The sequence below is a fragment of the Chiloscyllium punctatum genome, chromosome 49, assembly GCF_047496795.1.
Source record: "Chiloscyllium punctatum isolate Juve2018m chromosome 49, sChiPun1.3, whole genome shotgun sequence".
NCBI lineage: Eukaryota > Metazoa > Chordata > Chondrichthyes > Orectolobiformes > Hemiscylliidae > Chiloscyllium > Chiloscyllium punctatum.
In genome coordinates this window covers 34,955,531-34,977,608 of record NC_092787.1, presented here as the reverse complement: position 1 = coordinate 34,977,608, position 22,078 = coordinate 34,955,531, and the positions used below count along the sequence as shown (strand labels likewise).

The following is a 22,078-nucleotide window of genomic DNA, read 5'->3' as shown; positions in this document are numbered from 1 at the left end:
AGGCTAACCGAGAATGAGATTATAAGGTTTCTACTGACTAAAGACCTCAATGGCTCAGAGAACAATCGAGGAAAATGTTGAAAATGCATTTTTCATTATCAATCCAGTTTAGCACTGTGTAATGAAGCCAATTCCTCAAATAAGTGAGGAACCAGATGTGAATACAACCGGAAAATCTGACATCACAGCCAATTTCTCAATCGCTGAGGTATAACTCGCGATATTGGGAGGCCCGCGACGGCGCGGCTCCAGTGGCGCAATCGGTCAGCGCGCGGTACTTATATGTCAGTGTTTCTGCGTGCGTGATGCCGAGGTTGTGAGTTCGAACCTCACCTGGAGCAGTTTTATCTACTCGTGACCAAAGAGTCTCTTGGAAAATTCCAGTTTCTCTGGTTTGGCAAATGTCATTTCCTGAGAAAGGTCTCGGCAGTCAAACAACGTATCCTGGCAATATTTGAAACGTCAAGACATATCTGGGCAGGAACGTCAATCGGTAACCTTGTTCAGCTCAAAAATGCTTCCAATCAGCGGTCTGCTTGATTTAAATTGCCGGCAAGCCCTGTTTAGTTGGTATTTCTTTATTCAACTGGCTACAAACTCACACAGGTTGATGTCGTAATCAAAAAGGAATTAGATTGATCTCATTGAACCGTGTGAATGTTATATTCGGCTTTGCTTGGAACATTTGTCTGATTAAAATAAAGATCTGCTGAGAAGAAGAGGATCAAAATGCAAATAAGACGGAACCTTGTTTGTGGGTTTCTTGGGCGGAGATCAGAGTGTACGAAATGGACCTAGCATCATCTGAATGTGATCAAACCTTTAAGGCACCAGGGTAAAGTAGGAATTGCGTCTCCGTGATGTGGTTCACTTCAGACTCACGCGGATCGAACTTTTCAAAACTCTCAGATGTTTTCATACTCAATCTTAGGTGTTCAATAATCTTCTTCACACGTGAAGTCAAAGAAATTCGAAATTGTTCCCCAACCACCGCAAGTGGCTTTCTCTCACTGTTAAATTCCCTCCTGAGGAACCGAGGGTTGCAGGCACATAATTCTTTGAAATTTGAGGTACACGTAGACACGTTGTTTGAAGGTCACCACTCAGCCTCCCATGATCCAGGGAAAACAGCCCAAGACTGTTCACCCGCGGCCTTTAGCTCAAGTCCTTTAAACCTGGCAACATCCATGTAAATCTTTTCTGAACACATTCACATCGGAAGGCTTGAGAGGGATATAGGACAAATGCTGGCATACAGACGAGGTTAGATTAGGATATCTGCTCGGCATGGACCGATTGGACCGAAGGGTGTGTTTCTATTTGTCTGTGATGCCAAAACTCAGAGCAAGATCAACTTCTGGAACTTGGTGCCGAAGATAAGATCAGTAATTGAGGCTAACCGAGAATGAGATTATAAGGTTTCTACTGACTAAAGACCTCAATGGCTCAGAGAACAATCGAGGAAAATGTTGAAAATGCATTTTTCCTTATCAATCCAGTTTAGCACTGTGTAATGAAGCCAATTCCTCAAATAAGTGAGGAACCAGATGTGAATACAACCGGAAAATCTTACATCACAGCCAATTTCTCAATCGCTGAGGTATAACTCGCGATATTGGGAGGCTCGCGACGGCGCGGCTCCAGTGGCGCAATCGGTCAGCGCGCGGTACTTATATGTCAGTGTTTCTGCGTGCGTAATGCCGAGGTTGTGAGTTCGAGCGTCACCGGGAGCAGTTTTACCTACTCGTGACCAAAGAGTCTCTTGGAAAATTCCAGTTTCTCTGGTTTGGCAAATGTCATTTCCTGAGAAAGGTCTCGGCAGTCAAACAACGTATCCTGGGAATATTTGAAACGTCAAGACATATCTGGGCAGGAACGTCAATCGGTAACCTTGTTCAGCTCAAAAATGCTTCCAATCAGCGGTCTGCTTGATTTAAATTGCCGGCAAGCCCTGTTTAGTTGGTATTTCTTTATTCAACTGGCTACAAACTCACACAGGTCGATGTAGTAATCAAAAAGGAATTAGATTGATCTCATTGAACCGTGTGAATGTTATATTCGGCTTTGCTTGGAACATTTGTCTGATTAAAATAAAGATCTGCTGAGAAGAAGAGGATCAAAATGCAAATAAGACGGACCCTTGTTTGTGGGTTTCTTGGGCGGAGATCAGAGTGTACGAAATGGACCTATCATCATCTGAATGTGATCAAACCTTTATGGCACCAGGGTAAAGTAGGAATTGGGTCTCCGGGATGTGGTTCACTTCAGACTCACGCGGATCGAACTTTTCAAAACTCTCAGATGTTTTCATACTCAATCTTAGGTGTTCAATAATCTTCTTCACACGTGAAGTCAAAGAAATTCGAAATTGTTCCCCAACCACCGCAAGTGGCCGCTGGGGTGACTCACCGGGGTATAACTTTTCAAAACTCTCAGCTTTTTTCATTCTTAATCTTAAGTGTTCAATAATCTTCTTCACACGTGAAGTCAAAGAAATTCGAAATTGTTCCCCAACCACCGCAAGTGGCTTTCTCTCACTGTTAAATTCCCTCCTGAGGAACCGAGGGTTGCAGGCACATAATTCTTTGAAATTTGAGGTACACGTAGACACGTTGTTTGAAGGTCACCACTCAGCCTCCGATGATCCAGGGAAAACAGCCCAAGACTGTTCACCCGCGGCCTTTAGCTCAAGTCCTTTAAACCTGGCAACATCCATGTAAATCTTTTCTGAACACATTCACATCGGAAGGCTTGAGAGGGGTATAGGACAAATGCTGGCATACAGACGAGGTTAGATTAGGATATCTGCTCGGCATGGACCGATTGGACCGAAGGGTGTGTTTCTATTTGTCTGTGATGCCAAAACTCAGAGCAAGATCAACTTCTGGAACTTGGTGCCGAAGATAAGATCAGTAATTGAGGCTAACCGAGAATGAGATTATAAGGTTTCTACTGACTAAAGACCTCAATGGCTCAGAGAACAATCGAGGAAAATGTTGAAAATGCATTTTTCATTATCAATCCAGTTTAGCACTGTGTAATGAAGCCAATTCCTCAAATAAGTGAGGAACCAGATGTGAATACAACCGGAAAATCTTACATCACAGCCAATTTCTCAATCGCTGAGGTATAACTCGCGATATTGGGAGGCCCGCGACGGCGCGGCTCCAGTGGCGCAATCGGTCAGCGCGCGGTACTGAAATGTCAGTGTTTCTGCGTGCGTGATGCCGAGGTTGTGAGTTCGAACCTCACCTGGAGCAGTTTTATCTACTCGTGACCAAAGAGTCTCTTGGAAAATTCCAGTTTCTCTGGTTTGGCAAATGTCATTTCCTGAGAAAGGTCTCGGCAGTCAAACAACGTATCCTGGGAATATTTGAAACGTCAAGACATATCTGGGCAGGAACGTCAATCGGTAACCTTGTTCAGCTCAAAAATGCTTCCAATCAGCGGTCTGCTTGATTTAAATTGCCGGCAAGCCCTGTTTAGTTGGTATTTCTTTATTCAACTGGCTACAAACTCACACAGGTCGATGTAGTAATCAAAAAGGAATTAGATTGATCTCATTGAACCGTGTGAATGTTATATTCGGCTTTGCTTGGAACATTTGTCTGATTAAAATAAAGATCTGCTGAGAAGAAGAGGATCAAAATGCAAATAAGACGGACCCTTGTTTGTGGGTTTCTTGGGCGGAGATCAGAGTGTACGAAATGGACCTATCATCATCTGAATGTGATCAAACCTTTATGGCACCAGGGTAAAGTAGGAATTGGGTCTCCGGGATGTGGTTCACTTCAGACTCACGCGGATCGAACTTTTCAAAACTCTCAGATGTTTTCATACTCAATCTTAGGTGTTCAATAATCTTCTTCACACGTGAAGTCAAAGAAATTCGAAATTGTTCCCCAACCACCGCAAGTGGCCGCTGGGGTGACTCACCGGGGTATAACTTTTCAAAACTCTCAGCTTTTTTCATTCTTAATCTTAAGTGTTCAATAATCTTCTTCACACGTGAAGTCAAAGAAATTCGAAATTGTTCCCCAACCACCGCAAGTGGCTTTCTCTCACTGTTAAATTCCCTCCTGAGGAACCGAGGGTTGCAGGCACATAATTCTTTGAAATTTGAGGTACACGTAGACACGTTGTTTGAAGGTCACCACTCAGCCTCCGATGATCCAGGGAAAACAGCCCAAGACTGTTCACCCGCGGCCTTTAGCTCAAGTCCTTTAAACCTGGCAACATCCATGTAAATCTTTTCTGAACACATTCACATCGGAAGGCTTGAGAGGGGTATAGGACAAATGCTGGCATACAGACGAGGTTAGATTAGGATATCTGCTCGGCATGGACCGATTGGACCGAAGGGTGTGTTTCTATTTGTCTGTGATGCCAAAACTCAGAGCAAGATCAACTTCTGGAACTTGGTGCCGAAGATAAGATCAGTAATTGAGGCTAACCGAGAATGAGATTATAAGGTTTCTACTGACTAAAGACCTCAATGGCTCAGAGAACAATCGAGGAAAATGTTGAAAATGCATTTTTCATTATCAATCCAGTTTAGCACTGTGTAATGAAGCCAATTCCTCAAATAAGTGAGGAACCAGATGTGAATACAACCGGAAAATCTTACATCACAGCCAATTTCTCAATCGCTGAGGTATAACTCGCGATATTGGGAGGCCCGCGACGGCGCGGCTCCAGTGGCGCAATCGGTCAGCGCGCGGTACTGAAATGTCAGTGTTTCTGCGTGCGTGATGCCGAGGTTGTGAGTTCGAACCTCACCTGGAGCAGTTTTATCTACTCGTGACCAAAGAGTCTCTTGGAAAATTCCAGTTTCTCTGGTTTGGCAAATGTCATTTCCTGAGAAAGGTCTCGGCAGTCAAACAACGTATCCTGGGAATATTTGAAACGTCAAGACATATCTGGGCAGGAACGTCAATCGGTAAACTTGTTCAGCTCAAAAATGCTTCCAATCAGCGGTCTGCTTGATTTAAATTGCCGGCAAGCCCTGTTTAGTTGGTATTTCTTTATTCAACTGGCTACAAACTCACACAGGTTGATGTCGTAATCAAAAAGGAATTAGATTGATCTCATTGAACCGTGTGAATGTTATATTCGGCTTTGCTTGGAACATTTGTCTGATTAAAATAAAGATCTGCTGAGAAGAAGAGGATCAAAATGCAAATAAGACGGAACCTTGTTTGTGGGTTTCTTGGGCGGAGATCAGAGTGTACGAAATGGACCTAGCATCATCTGAATGTGATCAAACCTTTAAGGCACCAGGGTAAAGTAGGAATTGCGTCTCCGTGATGTGGTTCACTTCAGACTCACGCGGATCGAACTTTTCAAAACTCTCAGATGTTTTCATACTCAATCTTAGGTGTTCAATAATCTTCTTCACACGTGAAGTCAAAGAAATTCGAAATTGTTCCCCAACCACCGCAAGTGGCCGCTGGGGTGACTCACCGGGGTATAACTTTTCAAAACTCTCAGCTTTTTTCATTCTTAATCTTAAGTGTTCAATAATCTTCTTCACACGTGAAGTCAAAGAAATTCGAAATTGTTCCCCAACCACCGCAAGTGGCTTTCTCTCACTGTTAAATTCCCTCCTGAGGAACCGAGGGTTGCAGGCACATAATTCTTTGAAATTTGAGGTACACGTAGACACGTTGTTTGAAGGTCACCACTCAGCCTCCGATGATCCAGGGAAAACAGCCCAAGACTGTTCACCCGCGGCCTTTAGCTCAAGTCCTTTAAACCTGGCAACATCCATGTAAATCTTTTCTGAACACATTCACATCGGAAGGCTTGAGAGGGGTATAGGACAAATGCTGGCATACAGACGAGGTTAGATTAGGATATCTGCTCGGCATGGACCGATTGGAGCGAAGGGTGTGTTTCTATTTGTCTGTGATGCCAAAACTCAGAGCAAGATCAACTTCTGGAACTTGGTGCCGAAGATAAGATCAGTAATTGAGGCTAACCGAGAATGAGATTATAAGGTTTCTACTGACTAAAGACCTCAATGGCTCAGAGAACAATCGAGGAAAATGTTGAAAATGCATTTTTCATTATCAATCCAGTTTAGCACTGTGTAATGAAGCCAATTCCTCAAATAAGTGAGGAACCAGATGTGAATACAACCGGAAAATCTTACATCACAGCCAATTTCTCAATCGCTGAGGTATAACTCGCGATATTGGGAGGCCCGCGACGGCGCGGCTCCAGTGGTGCAATCGGTCAGCGCGCGGTACTTATATGTCAGTGTTTCTGCGTGCGTGATGCCGAGGTTGTGAGTTCGAACCTCACCTGGAGCAGTTTTATCTACTCGTGACCAAAGAGTCTCTTGGAAAATTCCAGTTTCTCTGGTTTGGCAAATGTCATTTCCTGAGAAAGGTCTCGGCAGTCAAACAACGTATCCTGGGAATATTTGAAACGTCAAGACATATCTGGGCAGGAACGTCAATCGGTAACCTTGTTCAGCTCAAAAATGCTTCCAATCAGCGGTCTGCTTGATTTAAATTGCCGGCAAGCCCTGTTTAGTTGGTATTTCTTTATTCAACTGGCTACAAACTCACACAGGTTGATGTCGTAATCAAAAAGGAATTAGATTGATCTCATTGAACCGTGTGAATGTTATATTCGGCTTTGCTTGGAACATTTGTCTGATTAAAATAAAGATCTGCTGAGAAGAAGAGGATCAAAATGCAAATAAGACGGAACCTTGTTTGTGGGTTTCTTGGGCGGAGATCAGAGTGTACGAAATGGACCTAGCATCATCTGAATGTGATCAAACCTTTAAGGCACCAGGGTAAAGTAGGAATTGCGTCTCCGTGATGTGGTTCACTTCAGACTCACGCGGATCGAACTTTTCAAAACTCTCAGATGTTTTCATACTCAATCTTAGGTGTTCAATAATCTTCTTCACACGTGAAGTCAAAGAAATTCGAAATTGTTCCCCAACCACCGCAAGTGGCCGCTGGGGTGACTCACCGGGGTATAACTTTTCAAAACTCTCAGCTTTTTTCATTCTTAATCTTAAGTGTTCAATAATCTTCTTCACACGTGAAGTCAAAGAAATTCGAAATTGTTCCCCAACCACCGCAAGTGGCTTTCTCTCACTGTTAAATTCCCTCCTGAGGAACCGAGGGTTGCAGGCACATAATTCTTTGAAATTTGAGGTACACGTAGACACGTTGTTTGAAGGTCACCACTCAGCCTCCGATGATCCAGGGAAAACAGCCCAAGACTGTTCACCCGCGGCCTTTAGCTCAAGTCCTTTAAACCTGGCAACATCCATGTAAATCTTTTCTGAACACATTCACATCGGAAGGCTTGAGAGGGGTATAGGACAAATGCTGGCATACAGACGAGGTTAGATTAGGATATCTGCTCGGCATGGACCGATTGGAGCGAAGGGTGTGTTTCTATTTGTCTGTGATGCCAAAACTCAGAGCAAGATCAACTTCTGGAACTTGGTGCCGAAGATAAGATCAGTAATTGAGGCTAACCGAGAATGAGATTATAAGGTTTCTACTGACTAAAGACCTCAATGGCTCAGAGAACAATCGAGGAAAATGTTGAAAATGCATTTTTCATTATCAATCCAGTTTAGCACTGTGTAATGAAGCCAATTCCTCAAATAAGTGAGGAACCAGATGTGAATACAACCGGAAAATCTTACATCACAGCCAATTTCTCAATCGCTGAGGTATAACTCGCGATATTGGGAGGCCCGCGACGGCGCGGCTCCAGTGGCGCAATCGGTCAGCGCGCGGTACTTATATGTCAGTGTTTCTGCGTGCGTAATGCCGAGGTTATTAGTTAGAGCCTCACCTGGAGCAGTTTTATCTACTAGTGACCAAAGAGTCTCTTGGAAAATTCCAGTTTCTCTGGTTTGGTAAATGTCATTTCCTGAGAAAGGTCTCGGCAGTCAAACAACGTATCCTGGGAATATTTGAAACGTCAAGACATATCTGGGCAGGAACGTCAATCGGTAACCTTGTTCAGCTCAAAAATGCTTCCAATCAGCGGTCTGCTTGATTTAAATTGCCGGCAAGCCCTGTTTAGTTGGTATTTCTTTATTCAACTGGCTACAAACTCACACAGGTCGATGTCGTAATCAAAAAGGAATTAGATTGATCTCATTGAACCGTGTGAATGTTATATTCGGCTTTGCTTGGAACATTTGTCTGATTAAAATAAAGATCTGCTGAGAAGAAGAGGATCAAAATGCAAATAAGACGGAACCTTGTTTGTGGGTTTCTTGGGCGGAGATCAGAGTGTACGAAATGGACCTAGCATCATCTGAATGTGATCAAACCTTTAAGGCACCAGGGTAAAGTAGGAATTGCGTCTCCGGGATGTGGTTCACTTCAGACTCACGCGGATCGAACTTTTCAAAACTCTCAGATGTTTTCATACTCAATCTTAGGTGTTCAATAATCTTCTTCACACGTGAAGTCAAAGAAATTCGAAATTGTTCCCCAACCACCGCAAGTGGCCGCTGGGGTGACTCACCGGGGTATAACTTTTCAAAACTCTCAGCTTTTTTCATTCTTAATCTTAAGTGTTCAATAATCTTCTTCACACGTGAAGTCAAAGAAATTCGAAATTGTTCCCCAACCACCGCAAGTGGCTTTCTCTCACTGTTAAATTCCCTCCTGAGGAACCGAGGGTTGCAGGCACATAATTCTTTGAAATTTGAGGTACACGTAGACACGTTGTTTGAAGGTCACCACTCAGCCTCCGATGATCCAGGGAAAACAGCCCAAGACTGTTCACCCGCGGCCTTTAGCTCAAGTCCTTTAAACCTGGCAACATCCATGTAAATCTTTTCTGAACACATTCACATCGGAAGGCTTGAGAGGGGTATAGGACAAATGCTGGCATACAGACGAGGTTAGATTAGGATATCTGCTCGGCATGGACCGATTGGAGCGAAGGGTGTGTTTCTATTTGTCTGTGATGCCAAAACTCAGAGCAAGATCAACTTCTGGAACTTGGTGCCGAAGATAAGATCAGTAATTGAGGCTAACCGAGAATGAGATTATAAGGTTTCTACTGACTAAAGACCTCAATGGCTCAGAGAACAATCGAGGAAAATGTTGAAAATGCATTTTTCATTATCAATCCAGTTTAGCACTGTGTAATGAAGCCAATTCCTCAAATAAGTGAGGAACCAGATGTGAATACAACCGGAAAATCTTACATCACAGCCAATTTCTCAATCGCTGAGGTATAACTCGCGATATTGGGAGGCCCGCGACGGCGCGGCTCCAGTGGCGCAATCGGTCAGCGCGCGGTACTTATATGTCAGTGTTTCTGCGTGCGTGATGCCGAGGTTGTGAGTTCGAACCTCACCTGGAGCAGTTTTATCTACTCGTGACCAAAGAGTCTCTTGGAAAATTCCAGTTTCTCTGGTTTGGCAAATGTCATTTCCTGAGAAAGGTCTCGGCAGTCAAACAACGTATCCTGGGAATATTTGAAACGTCAAGACATATCTGGGCAGGAACGTCAATCGGTAACCTTGTTCAGCTCAAAAATGCTTCCAATCAGCGGTCTGCTTGATTTAAATTGCCGGCAAGCCCTGTTTAGTTGGTATTTCTTTATTCAACTGGCTACAAACTCACACAGGTTGATGTCGTAATCAAAAAGGAATTAGATTGATCTCATTGAACCGTGTGAATGTTATATTCGGCTTTGCTTGGAACATTTGTCTGATTAAAATAAAGATCTGCTGAGAAGAAGAGGATCAAAATGCAAATAAGACGGAACCTTGTTTGTGGGTTTCTTGGGCGGAGATCAGAGTGTACGAAATGGACCTAGCATCATCTGAATGTGATCAAACCTTTAAGGCACCAGGGTAAAGTAGGAATTGCGTCTCCGTGATGTGGTTCACTTCAGACTCACGCGGATCGAACTTTTCAAAACTCTCAGATGTTTTCATACTCAATCTTAGGTGTTCAATAATCTTCTTCACACGTGAAGTCAAAGAAATTCGAAATTGTTCCCCAACCACCGCAAGTGGCCGCTGGGGTGACTCACCGGGGTATAACTTTTCAAAACTCTCAGCTTTTTTCATTCTTAATCTTAAGTGTTCAATAATCTTCTTCACACGTGAAGTCAAAGAAATTCGAAATTGTTCCCCAACCACCGCAAGTGGCTTTCTCTCACTGTTAAATTCCCTCCTGAGGAACCGAGGGTTGCAGGCACATAATTCTTTGAAATTTGAGGTACACGTAGACACGTTGTTTGAAGGTCACCACTCAGCCTCCGATGATCCAGGGAAAACAGCCCAAGACTGTTCACCCGCGGCCTTTAGCTCAAGTCCTTTAAACCTGGCAACATCCATGTAAATCTTTTCTGAACACATTCACATCGGAAGGCTTGAGAGGGGTATAGGACAAATGCTGGCATACAGACGAGGTTAGATTAGGATATCTGCTCGGCATGGACCGATTGGAGCGAAGGGTGTGTTTCTATTTGTCTGTGATGCCAAAACTCAGAGCAAGATCAACTTCTGGAACTTGGTGCCGAAGATAAGATCAGTAATTGAGGCTAACCGAGAATGAGATTATAAGGTTTCTACTGACTAAAGACCTCAATGGCTCAGAGAACAATCGAGGAAAATGTTGAAAATGCATTTTTCATTATCAATCCAGTTTAGCACTGTGTAATGAAGCCAATTCCTCAAATAAGTGAGGAACCAGATGTGAATACAACCGGAAAATCTTACATCACAGCCAATTTCTCAATCGCTGAGGTATAACTCGCGATATTGGGAGGCCCGCGACGGCGCGGCTCCAGTGGCGCAATCGGTCAGCGCGCGGTACTTATATGTCAGTGTTTCTGCGTGCGTAATGCCGAGGTTATTAGTTAGAGCCTCACCTGGAGCAGTTTTATCTACTTGTGACCAAAGAGTCTCTTGGAAAATTCCAGTTTCTCTGGTTTGGTAAATGTCATTTCCTGAGAAAGGTCTCGGCAGTCAAACAACGTATCCTGGGAATATTTGAAACGTCAAGACATATCTGGGCAGGAACGTCAATCGGTAACCTTGTTCAGCTCAAAAATGCTTCCAATCAGCGGTCTGCTTGATTTAAATTGCCGGCAAGCCCTGTTTAGTTGGTATTTCTTTATTCAACTGGCTACAAACTCACACAGGTCGATGTCGTAATCAAAAAGGAATTAGATTGATCTCATTGAACCGTGTGAATGTTATATTCGGCTTTGCTTGGAACATTTGTCTGATTAAAATAAAGATCTGCTGAGAAGAAGAGGATCAAAATGCAAATAAGACGGAACCTTGTTTGTGGGTTTCTTGGGCGGAGATCAGAGTGTACGAAATGGACCTAGCATCATCTGAATGTGATCAAACCTTTAAGGCACCAGGGTAAAGTAGGAATTGCGTCTCCGGGATGTGGTTCACATCAGACTCACGCGGATCGAACTTTTCAAAACTCTCAGATGTTTTCATACTCAATCTTAGGTGTTCAATAATCTTCTTCACACGTGAAGTCAAAGAAATTCGAAATTGTTCCCCAACCACCGCAAGTGGCCGCTGGGGTGACTCACCGGGGTATAACTTTTCAAAACTCTCAGCTTTTTTCATTCTTAATCTTAAGTGTTCAATAATCTTCTTCACACGTGAAGTCAAAGAAATTCGAAATTGTTCCCCAACCACCGCAAGTGGCTTTCTCTCACTGTTAAATTCCCTCCTGAGGAACCGAGGGTTGCAGGCACATAATTCTTTGAAATTTGAGGTACACGTAGACACGTTGTTTGAAGGTCACCACTCAGCCTCCGATGATCCAGGGAAAACAGCCCAAGACTGTTCACCCGCGGCCTTTAGCTCAAGTCCTTTAAACCTGGCAACATCCATGTAAATCTTTTCTGAACACATTCACATCGGAAGGCTTGAGAGGGGTATAGGACAAATGCTGGCATACAGACGAGGTTAGATTAGGATATCTGCTCGGCATGGACCGATTGGAGCGAAGGGTGTGTTTCTATTTGTCTGTGATGCCAAAACTCAGAGCAAGATCAACTTCTGGAACTTGGTGCCGAAGATAAGATCAGTAATTGAGGCTAACCGAGAATGAGATTATAAGGTTTCTACTGACTAAAGACCTCAATGGCTCAGAGAACAATCGAGGAAAATGTTGAAAATGCATTTTTCATTATCAATCCAGTTTAGCACTGTGTAATGAAGCCAATTCCTCAAATAAGTGAGGAACCAGATGTGAATACAACCGGAAAATCTTACATCACAGCCAATTTCTCAATCGCTGAGGTATAACTCGCGATATTGGGAGACCCGCGACGGCGCGGCTCCAGTGGCGCAATCGGTCAGCGCGCGGTACTTATATGTCAGTGTTTCTGCGTGCGTAATGCCGAGGTTATTAGTTAGAGCCTCACCTGGAGCAGTTTTATCTACTAGTGACCAAAGAGTCTCTTGGAAAATTCCAGTTTCTCTGGTTTGGTAAATGTCATTTCCTGAGAAAGGTCTCGGCAGTCAAACAACGTATCCTGGGAATATTTGAAACGTCAAGACATATCTGGGCAGGAACGTCAATCGGTAACCTTGTTCAGCTCAAAAATGCTTCCAATCAGCGGTCTGCTTGATTTAAATTGCCGGCAAGCCCTGTTTAGTTGGTATTTCTTTATTCAACTGGCTACAAACTCACACAGGTCGATGTCGTAATCAAAAAGGAATTAGATTGATCTCATTGAACCGTGTGAATGTTATATTCGGCTTTGCTTGGAACATTTGTCTGATTAAAATAAAGATCTGCTGAGAAGAAGAGGATCAAAATGCAAATAAGACGGAACCTTGTTTGTGGGTTTCTTGGGCGGAGATCAGAGTGTACGAAATGGACCTAGCATCATCTGAATGTGATCAAACCTTTAAGGCACCAGGGTAAAGTAGGAATTGCGTCTCCGGGATGTGGTTCACTTCAGACTCACGCGGATCGAACTTTTCAAAACTCTCAGATGTTTTCATACTCAATCTTAGGTGTTCAATAATCTTCTTCACACGTGAAGTCAAAGAAATTCGAAATTGTTCCCCAACCACCGCAAGTGGCCGCTGGGGTGACTCACCGGGGTATAACTTTTCAAAACTCTCAGCTTTTTTCATTCTTAATCTTAAGTGTTCAATAATCTTCTTCACACGTGAAGTCAAAGAAATTCGAAATTGTTCCCCAACCACCGCAAGTGGCTTTCTCTCACTGTTAAATTCCCTCCTGAGGAACCGAGGGTTGCAGGCACATAATTCTTTGAAATTTGAGGTACACGTAGACACGTTGTTTGAAGGTCACCACTCAGCCTCCGATGATCCAGGGAAAACAGCCCAAGACTGTTCACCCGCGGCCTTTAGCTCAAGTCCTTTAAACCTGGCAACATCCATGTAAATCTTTTCTGAACACATTCACATCGGAAGGCTTGAGAGGGATATAGGACAAATGCTGGCATACAGACGAGGTTAGATTAGGATATCTGCTCGGCATGGACCGATTGGAGCGAAGGGTGTGTTTCTATTTGTCTGTGATGCCAAAACTCAGAGCAAGATCAACTTCTGGAACTTGGTGCCGAAGATAAGATCAGTAATTGAGGCTAACCGAGAATGAGATTATAAGGTTTCTACTGACTAAAGACCTCAATGGCTCAGAGAACAATCGAGGAAAATGTTGAAAATGCATTTTTCATTATCAATCCAGTTTAGCACTGTGTAATGAAGCCAATTCCTCAAATAAGTGAGGAACCAGATGTGAATACAACCGGAAAATCTGACATCACAGCCAATTTCTCAATCGCTGAGGTATAACTCGCGATATTGGGAGGCCCGCGACGGCGCGGCTCCCGTGGCGCAATCGGTCAGCGCGCGGTACTTATATGTCAGTGTTTCTGCGTGCGTAATGCCGAGGTTGTGAGTTCGAGCCTCACCTGGAGCAGTTTTATCTACTCGTGACCAAAGAGTCTCTTGGAAAATTCCAGTTTCTCTGGTTTGGCAAATGTCATTTCCTGAGAAATGTCTCGGCAGTCAAACAACGTATCCTGGGAATATTTGAAACGTCAAGACATATCTGGGCAGGAACGTCAATCGGTAACCTTGTTCAGCTCAAAAATGCTTCCAATCAGCGGTCTGCTTGATTTAAATTGCCGGCAAGCCCTGTTTAGTTGGTATTTCTTTATTCAACTGGCTACAAACTCACACAGGTCGATGTAGTAATCAAAAAGGAATTAGATTGATCTCATTGAACCGTGTGAATGTTATATTCGGCTTTGCTTGGAACATTTGTCTGATTAAAATAAAGATCTGCTGAGAAGAAGAGGATCAAAATGCAAATAAGACGGAACCTTGTTTGTGGGTTTCTTGGGCGGAGATCAGAGTGTACGAAATGGACCTAGCATCATCTGAATGTGATCAAACCTTTAAGGCACCAGGGTAAAGTAGGAATTGCGTCTCCGGGATGTGGTTCACTTCAGACTCACGCGGATCGAACTTTTCAAAACTCTCAGATGTTTTCATACTCAATCTTAGGTGTTCAATAATCTTCTTCACACGTGAAGTCAAAGAAATTCGAAATTGTTCCCCAACCACCGCAAGTGGCCGCTGGGGTGACTCACCGGGGTTATAACTTTTCAAAACTCTCAGCTTTTTTCATTCTTAATCTTAAGTGTTCAATAATCTTCTTCACACGTGAAGTCAAGAAATTCGAAATTGTTCCCCAACCACCGCAAGTGGCTTTCTCTCACTGTTAAATTCCCTCCTGAGGAACCGAGGGTTGCAGGCACATAATTCTTTGAAATTTGAGGTACACGTAGACACGTTGTTTGAAGGTCACCACTCAGCCTCCGATGATCCAGGGAAAACAGCCCAAGACTGTTCACCCGCGGCCTTTAGCTCAAGTCCTTTAAACCTGGCAACATCCATGTAAATCTTTTCTGAACACATTCACATCGGAAGGCTTGAGAGGGATATAGGACAAATGCTGGCATACAGACGAGGTTAGATTAGGATATCTGCTCGGCATGGACCGATTGGAGCGAAGGGTGTGTTTCTGTTTGTCTGTGATGCCAAAACTCAGAGCAAGATCAACTTCTGGAACTTGGTGCCGAAGATAAGATCAGTAATTGAGGCTAACCGAGAATGAGATTATAAGGTTTCTACTGACTAAAGACCTCAATGGCTCAGAGAACAATCGAGGAAAATGTTGAAAATGCATTTTTCATTATCAATCCAGTTTAGCACTGTGTAATGAAGCCAATTCCTCAAATAAGTGAGGAACCAGATGTGAATACAACCGGAAAATCTTACATCACAGCCAATTTCTCAATCGCTGAGGTATAACTCGCGATATTGGGAGGCTCGCGACGGCGCGGCTCCAGTGGCGCAATCGGTCAGCGCGCGGTACTTATATGTCAGTGTTTCTGCGTGCGTGATGCCGAGGTTGTGAGTTCGAACCTCACCTGGAGCAGTTTTATCTACTCGTGACCAAAGAGTCTCTTGGAAAATTCCAGTTTCTCTGGTTTGGCAAATGTCATTTCCTGAGAAAGGTCTCGGCAGTCAAACAACGTATCCTGGGAATATTTGAAACGTCAAGACATATCTGGGCAGGAACGTCAATCGGTAACCTTGTTCAGCTCAAAAATGCTTCCAATCAGCGGTCTGCTTGATTTAAATTGCCGGCAAGCCCTGTTTAGTTGGTATTTCTTTATTCAACTGGCTACAAACTCACACAGGTTGATGTCGTAATCAAAAAGGAATTAGATTGATCTCATTGAACCGTGTGAATGTTATATTCGGCTTTGCTTGGAACATTTGTCTGATTAAAATAAAGATCTGCTGAGAAGAAGAGGATCAAAATGCAAATAAGACGGAACCTTGTTTGTGGGTTTCTTGGGCGGAGATCAGAGTGTACGAAATGGACCTAGCATCATCTGAATGTGATCAAACCTTTAAGGCACCAGGGTAAAGTAGGAATTGCGTCTCCGTGATGTGGTTCACTTCAGACTCACGCGGATCGAACTTTTCAAAACTCTCAGATGTTTTCATACTCAATCTTAGGTGTTCAATAATCTTCTTCACACGTGAAGTCAAAGAAATTCGAAATTGTTCCCCAACCACCGCAAGTGGCCGCTGGGGTGACTCACCGGGGTATAACTTTTCAAAACTCTCAGCTTTTTTCATTCTTAATCTTAAGTGTTCAATAATCTTCTTCACACGTGAAGTCAAAGAAATTCGAAATTGTTCCCCAACCACCGCAAGTGGCTTTCTCTCACTGTTAAATTCCCTCCTGAGGAACCGAGGGTTGCAGGCACATAATTCTTTGAAATTTGAGGTACACGTAGACACGTTGTTTGAAGGTCACCACTCAGCCTCCGATGATCCAGGGAAAACAGCCCAAGACTGTTCACCCGCGGCCTTTAGCTCAAGTCCTTTAAACCTGGCAACATCCATGTAAATCTTTTCTGAACACATTCACATCGGAAGGCTTGAGAGGGGTATAGGACAAATGCTGGCATACAGACGAGGTTAGATTAGGATATCTGCTCGGCATGGACCGATTGGAGCGAAGGGTGTGTTTCTATTTGTCTGTGATGCCAAAACTCAGAGCAAGATCAACTTCTGGAACTTGGTGCCGAAGATAAGATCAGTAATTGAGGCTAACCGAGAATGAGATTATAAGGTTTCTACTGACTAAAGACCTCAATGGCTCAGAGAACAATCGAGGAAAATGTTGAAAATGCATTTTTCATTATCAATCCAGTTTAGCACTGTGTAATGAAGCCAATTCCTCAAATAAGTGAGGAACCAGATGTGAATACAACCGGAAAATCTTACATCACAGCCAATTTCTCAATCGCTGAAGTATAACTCGCTATCGCGGGAGGCCCGCGACGGCGCGGCTCCAGTGGTGCAATCGGTCAGCGCGCGGTACTTATATGTCAGTGTTTCTGCGTGCGTGATGCTGAGGTTGTGAGTTCGAACCTCACCTGGAGCAGTTTTATCTACTTGTGACCAAAGAGTCTCTTGGAAAATTCCAGTTTCTCTGGTTTGGCAAATGTCATTTCCTGAGAAAGGTCTCGGCAGTCAAACAACGTATCCTGGGAATATTTGAAACGTCAAGACATATCTGGGCAGGAACGTCAATCGGTAACCTTGTTCAGCTCAAAAATGCTTCCAATCAGCGGTCTGCTTGATTTAAATTGCCGGCAAGCCCTGTTTAGTTGGTATTTCTTTATTCAACTGGCTACAAACTCACACAGGTCGATGTAGTAATCAAAAAGGAATTAGATTGATCTCATTGAACCGTGTGAATGTTATATTCGGCTTTGCTTGGAACATTTGTCTGATTAAAATAAAGATCTGCTGAGAAGAAGAGGATCAAAATGCAAATAAGACGGAACCTTGTTTGTGGGTTTCTTGGGCGGAGATCAGAGTGTACGAAATGGACCGAGCCTCATCTGAATGTGATCAAACCTTTAAGGCACCAGGGTAAAGTAGGAATTGCGTCTCCGGGATGTGGTTCACTTCAGACTCACGCGGATCGAACTTTTCAAAACTCTCAGATGTTTTCATACTCAATCTTAGGTGTTCAATAATCTTCTTCACACGTGAAGTCAAAGAAATTCGAAATTGTTCCCCAACCACCGCAAGTGGCCGCTGGAGTGACTCACCGGGGTATAACTTTTCAAAACTCTCAGCTTTTTTCATTCTTAATCTTAAGTGTTCAATAATCTTCTTCACACGTGAAGTCAAAGAAATTCGAAATTGTTCCCCAACCACCGCAAGTGGCTTTCTCTCACTGTTAAATTCCCTCCTGAGGAACCGAGGGTTGCAGGCACATAATTCTTTGAAATTTGAGGTACATGTAGACACGTTGTTTGAAGGTCACCACTCAGCCTCCGATGATCCAGGGAAAACAGCCCAAGACTGTTCACCCGCGGCCTTTAGCTCAAGTCCTTTAAACCTGGCAACATCCATGTAAATCTTTTCTGAACACATTCACATCGGAAGGCTTGAGAGGGGTATAGGACAAATGCTGGCATACAGACGAGGTTAGATTAGGATATCTGCTCGGCATGGACCGATTGGACCGAAGGGTGTGTTTCTATTTGTCTGTGATGCCAAAACTCAGAGCAAGATCAACTTCTGGAACTTGGTGCCGAAGATAAGATCAGTAATTGAGGCTAACCGAGAATGAGATTATAAGGTTTCTACTGACTAAAGACCTCAATGGCTCAGAGAACAATCGAGGAAAATGTTGAAAATGCATTTTTCATTATCAATCCAGTTTAGCACTGTGTAATGAAGCCAATTCCTCAAATAAGTGAGGAACCAGATGTGAATACAACCGGAAAATCTTACATCACAGCCAATTTCTCAATCGCTGAGGTATAACTCGCGATATTGGGAGGCCCGCGACGGCGCGGCTCCAGTGGCGCAATCGGTCAGCGTGCGGTACTGAAATGTCAGTGTTTCTGTGTGCGTAATGCCGAGGTTGTGAGTTCGAGCCTCACCTGGAGCAGTTTTATCTACTCGTGACCAAAGAGTCTCTTGGAAAATTCCAGTTTCTCTGGTTTGGCAAATGTCATTTAATGAGAAAGGTCTCGGCAGTCAAACAACGTATCCTGGGAATATTTGAAACGTCAAGACATATCTGGGCAGGAACGTCAATCGGTAACCTTGTTCAGCTCAAAAATGCTTCCAATCAGCGGTCTGCTTGATTTAAATTGCCGGCAAGCCCTGTTTAGTTGGTATTTCTTTATTCAACTGGCTACAAACTCACACAGGTCGATGTAGTAATCAAAAAGGAATTAGATTGATCTCATTGAACCGTGTGAATGTTGTATTCGGCTTTGCTTGGAACATTTGTCTGATTAAAATAAAGATCTGCTGAGAAGAAGAGGATCAAAATGCAAATAAGACGGAACCTTGTTTGTGGGTTTCTTGGGCGGAGATCAGAGTGTACGAAATGGACCGAGCCTCATCTGAATGTGATCAAACCTTTAAGGCACCAGGGTAAAGTAGGAATTGCGTCTCCGGGATGTGGTTCACTTCAGACTCACGCGGATCGAACTTTTCAAAACTCTCAGATGTTTTCATACTCAATCTTAGGTGTTCAATAATCTTCTTCACACGTGAAGTCAAAGAAATTCGAAATTGTTCCCCAACCACCGCAAGTGGCCGCTGGGGTGACTCACCGGGGTATAACTTTTCAAAACTCTCAGCTTTTTTCATTCTTAATCTTAAGTGTTCAATAATCTTCTTCACACGTGAAGTCAAAGAAATTCGAAATTGTTCCCCAACCACCGCAAGTGGCTTTCTCTCACTGTTAAATTCCCTCCTGAGGAACCGAGGGTTGCAGGCACATAATTCTTTGAAATTTGAGGTACACGTAGACACGTTGTTTGAAGGTCACCACTCAGCCTCCCATGATCCAGGGAAAACAGCCCAAGACTGTTCACCCGCGGCCTTTAGCTCAAGTCCTTTAAACCTGGCAACATCCATGTAAATCTTTTCTGAACACATTCACATCGGAAGGCTTGAGAGGGATATAGGACAAATGCTGGCATACAGACGAGGTTAGATTAGGATATCTGCTCGGCATGGACCGATTGGACCGAAGGGTGTGTTTCTATTTGTCTGTGATGCCAAAACTCAGAGCAAGATCAACTTCTGGAACTTGGTGCCGAAGATAAGATCAGTAATTGAGGCTAACCGAGAATGAGATTATAAGGTTTCTACTGACTAAAGACCTCAATGGCTCAGAGAACAATCGAGGAAAATGTTGAAAATGCATTTTTCCTTATCAATCCAGTTTAGCACTGTGTAATGAAGCCAATTCCTCAAATAAGTGAGGAACCAGATGTGAATACAACCGGAAAATCTTACATCACAGCCAATTTCTCAATCGCTGAGGTATAACTCGCGATATTGGGAGGCTCGCGACGCCGCGGCTCCAGTGGCGCAATCGGTCAGCGCCCGGTACTTATATGTCAGTGTTTCTGCGTGCGTAATGCCGAGGTTGTGAGTTCGAGCGTCACCTGGAGCAGTTTTACCTACTCGTGACCAAAGAGTCTCTTGGAAAATTCCAGTTTCTCTGGTTTGGCAAATGTCATTTCCTGAGAAAGGTCTCGGCAGTCAAACAACGTATCCTGGGAATATTTGAAACGTCAAGACATATCTGGGCAGGAACGTCAATCGGTAACCTTGTTCAGCTCAAAAATGCTTCCAATCAGCGGTCTGCTTGATTTAAATTGCCGGCAAGCCCTGTTTAGTTGGTATTTCTTTATTCAACTGGCTACAAACTCACACAGGTCGATGTAGTAATCAAAAAGGAATTAGATTGATCTCATTGAACCGTGTGAATGTTATATTCGGCTTTGCTTGGAACATTTGTCTGATTAAAATAAAGATCTGCTGAGAAGAAGAGGATCAAAATGCAAATAAGACGGAACCTTGTTTGTGGGTTTCTTGGGCGGAGATCAGAGTGTACGAAATGGACCTATCATCATCTGAATGTGATCAAACCTTTATGGCACCAGGGTAAAGTAGGAATTGCGTCTCCGGGATGTGGTTCACTTCAGACTCACGCGGATCGAACTTTTCAAAACTCTCAGATGTTTTCATACTCAATCTTAGGTGTTCAATAATCTTCTTCACACGTGAAGTCAAAGAAATTCGAAATTGTTCCCCAACCACCGCAAGTGGCCGCTGGGGTGACTCACCGGGGTATAACTTTTCAAAACTCTCAGCTTTTTTCATTCTTAATCTTAAGTGTTCAATAATCTTCTTCACACGTGAAGTCAAAGAAATTCGAAATTGTTCCCCAACCACCGCAAGTGGCTTTCTCTCACTGTTAAATTCCCTCCTGAGGAACCGAGGGTTGCAGGCACATAATTCTTTGAAATTTGAGGTACACGTAGACACGTTGTTTGAAGGTCACCACTCAGCCTCCGATGATCCAGGGAAAACAGCCCAAGACTGTTCACCCGCGGCCTTTAGCTCAAGTCCTTTAAACCTGGCAACATCCATGTAAATCTTTTCTGAACACATTCACATCGGAAGGCTTGAGAGGGGTATAGGACAAATGCTGGCATACAGACGAGGTTAGATTAGGATATCTGCTCGGCATGGACCGATTGGAGCGAAGGGTGTGTTTCTATTTGTCTGTGATGCCAAAACTCAGAGCAAGATCAACTTCTGGAACTTGGTGCCGAAGATAAGATCAGTAATTGAGGCTAACCGAGAATGAGATTATAAGGTTTCTACTGACTAAAGACCTCAATGGCTCAGAGAACAATCGAGGAAAATGTTGAAAATGCATTTTTCATTATCAATCCAGTTTAGCACTGTGTAATGAAGCCAATTCCTCAAATAAGTGAGGAACCAGATGTGAATACAACCGGAAAATCTGACATCACAGCCAATTTCTCAATCGCTGAGGTATAACTCGCGATATTGGGAGGCCCGCGACGGCGCGGCTCCAGTGGCGCAATCGGTCAGCGCGCGGTACTTATATGTCAGTGTTTCTGCGTGCGTGATGCCGAGGTTGTGAGTTCGAACCTCACCTGGAGCAGTTTTATCTACTCGTGACCAAAGAGTCTCTTGGAAAATTCCAGTTTCTCTGGTTTGGCAAATGTCATTTCCTGAGAAAGGTCTCGGCAGTCAAACAACGTATCCTGGGAATATTTGAAACGTCAAGACATATCTGGGCAGGAACGTCAATCGGTAACCTTGTTCAGCTCAAAAATGCTTCCAATCAGCGGTCTGCTTGATTTAAATTGCCGGCAAGCCCTGTTTAGTTGGTATTTCTTTATTCAACTGGCTACAAACTCACACAGGTTGATGTCGTAATCAAAAAGGAATTAGATTGATCTCATTGAACCGTGTGAATGTTATATTCGGCTTTGCTTGGAACATTTGTCTGATTAAAATAAAGATCTGCTGAGAAGAAGAGGATCAAAATGCAAATAAGACGGAACCTTGTTTGTGGGTTTCTTGGGCGGAGATCAGAGTGTACGAAATGGACCTAGCATCATCTGAATGTGATCAAACCTTTAAGGCACCAGG

At 43.6% G+C, this 22,078-nt stretch overlaps 12 non-coding genes across 12 annotated transcripts; all 12 read left to right on the top strand.

Moving 5' to 3' along the window:
* Positions 1 to 245: 245 nt before the first annotated feature.
* On the top strand, positions 246 to 341 carry trnai-uau (transfer RNA isoleucine (anticodon UAU)). The gene is made up of 2 exons: positions 246 to 283; positions 306 to 341. It is a non-coding gene; the product is annotated as a tRNA-Ile (tRNA).
* Positions 342 to 1,637: 1,296 nt separating this feature from the next.
* On the top strand, positions 1,638 to 1,733 carry trnai-uau (transfer RNA isoleucine (anticodon UAU)). The gene is made up of 2 exons: positions 1,638 to 1,675; positions 1,698 to 1,733. It is a non-coding gene; the product is annotated as a tRNA-Ile (tRNA).
* Positions 1,734 to 3,164: 1,431 nt separating this feature from the next.
* Positions 3,165 to 3,260, top strand: trnaf-gaa (transfer RNA phenylalanine (anticodon GAA)). The gene is made up of 2 exons: positions 3,165 to 3,202; positions 3,225 to 3,260. It is a non-coding gene; the product is annotated as a tRNA-Phe (tRNA).
* Positions 3,261 to 4,691: 1,431 nt separating this feature from the next.
* trnaf-gaa (transfer RNA phenylalanine (anticodon GAA)) lies at positions 4,692 to 4,787 on the top strand. The gene is made up of 2 exons: positions 4,692 to 4,729; positions 4,752 to 4,787. It is a non-coding gene; the product is annotated as a tRNA-Phe (tRNA).
* Positions 4,788 to 6,218: 1,431 nt separating this feature from the next.
* trnai-uau (transfer RNA isoleucine (anticodon UAU)) lies at positions 6,219 to 6,314 on the top strand. Its single transcript has 2 exons — positions 6,219 to 6,256; positions 6,279 to 6,314. It is a non-coding gene; the product is annotated as a tRNA-Ile (tRNA).
* Positions 6,315 to 9,272: 2,958 nt separating this feature from the next.
* trnai-uau (transfer RNA isoleucine (anticodon UAU)) lies at positions 9,273 to 9,368 on the top strand. Its single transcript has 2 exons — positions 9,273 to 9,310; positions 9,333 to 9,368. It is a non-coding gene; the product is annotated as a tRNA-Ile (tRNA).
* A 4,485-nt stretch (positions 9,369 to 13,853) lies between these two features.
* On the top strand, positions 13,854 to 13,949 carry trnai-uau (transfer RNA isoleucine (anticodon UAU)). Its single transcript has 2 exons — positions 13,854 to 13,891; positions 13,914 to 13,949. It is a non-coding gene; the product is annotated as a tRNA-Ile (tRNA).
* Positions 13,950 to 15,380: 1,431 nt separating this feature from the next.
* trnai-uau (transfer RNA isoleucine (anticodon UAU)) lies at positions 15,381 to 15,476 on the top strand. The gene is made up of 2 exons: positions 15,381 to 15,418; positions 15,441 to 15,476. It is a non-coding gene; the product is annotated as a tRNA-Ile (tRNA).
* A 1,431-nt stretch (positions 15,477 to 16,907) lies between these two features.
* Positions 16,908 to 17,003, top strand: trnai-uau (transfer RNA isoleucine (anticodon UAU)). The gene is made up of 2 exons: positions 16,908 to 16,945; positions 16,968 to 17,003. It is a non-coding gene; the product is annotated as a tRNA-Ile (tRNA).
* A 1,431-nt stretch (positions 17,004 to 18,434) lies between these two features.
* trnaf-gaa (transfer RNA phenylalanine (anticodon GAA)) lies at positions 18,435 to 18,530 on the top strand. Its single transcript has 2 exons — positions 18,435 to 18,472; positions 18,495 to 18,530. It is a non-coding gene; the product is annotated as a tRNA-Phe (tRNA).
* Positions 18,531 to 19,961: 1,431 nt separating this feature from the next.
* trnai-uau (transfer RNA isoleucine (anticodon UAU)) lies at positions 19,962 to 20,057 on the top strand. The gene is made up of 2 exons: positions 19,962 to 19,999; positions 20,022 to 20,057. It is a non-coding gene; the product is annotated as a tRNA-Ile (tRNA).
* Positions 20,058 to 21,488: 1,431 nt separating this feature from the next.
* On the top strand, positions 21,489 to 21,584 carry trnai-uau (transfer RNA isoleucine (anticodon UAU)). The gene is made up of 2 exons: positions 21,489 to 21,526; positions 21,549 to 21,584. It is a non-coding gene; the product is annotated as a tRNA-Ile (tRNA).
* Positions 21,585 to 22,078: the final 494 nt, after the last annotated feature.